The 380-nt window shown below is 28.7% G+C and overlaps 1 protein-coding gene across 1 annotated transcript in view; it reads right to left on the bottom strand.

Annotated features, from left to right (window-relative positions):
* Positions 1–380, bottom strand: part of LOC119593830 (serine protease 44-like) — a 97,765-nt gene that overhangs the window by 10,629 nt on the left and 86,756 nt on the right.

Genomic DNA, 380 nt, shown 5'->3' with positions numbered 1-380 from the left:
AGACAGAAATCGGGAACATCTAACATGCAAGTATAAAGAATAGCCTGTTGTTTAGAGTTACATTTAATATATCATCATCTCAACAGGTTTAAAGGCGAGAGAGTGCCTTTGATATGGAAACCCAATTTGATAGAATCTGTTTTTTGTCCGGTAACAAAGAACAAATATTCATTACAATGAATACAATTAAGACTTTTTTTTGCTGTATGATGATGTGTTTTAAAATGTCTACATATTCTTCTTATCATATTTGCATATTTATTTGATGCCATTTGAATTAGCTTTGTGTTAAATTTTCTTCGCAAATTAGTATCTGCTACTGATAAGCCAGGGAAAAGTTATTTCACTTAATTATTTAATGTTAAATTTAATAAGAAAAC

The sequence above is a fragment of the Penaeus monodon genome, chromosome 32 (genome assembly GCF_015228065.2).
Source record: "Penaeus monodon isolate SGIC_2016 chromosome 32, NSTDA_Pmon_1, whole genome shotgun sequence".
Taxonomy (NCBI): Eukaryota; Metazoa; Arthropoda; class Malacostraca; order Decapoda; family Penaeidae; genus Penaeus; species Penaeus monodon.
This window is presented reverse-complemented; position numbering and strand designations above follow the sequence as displayed.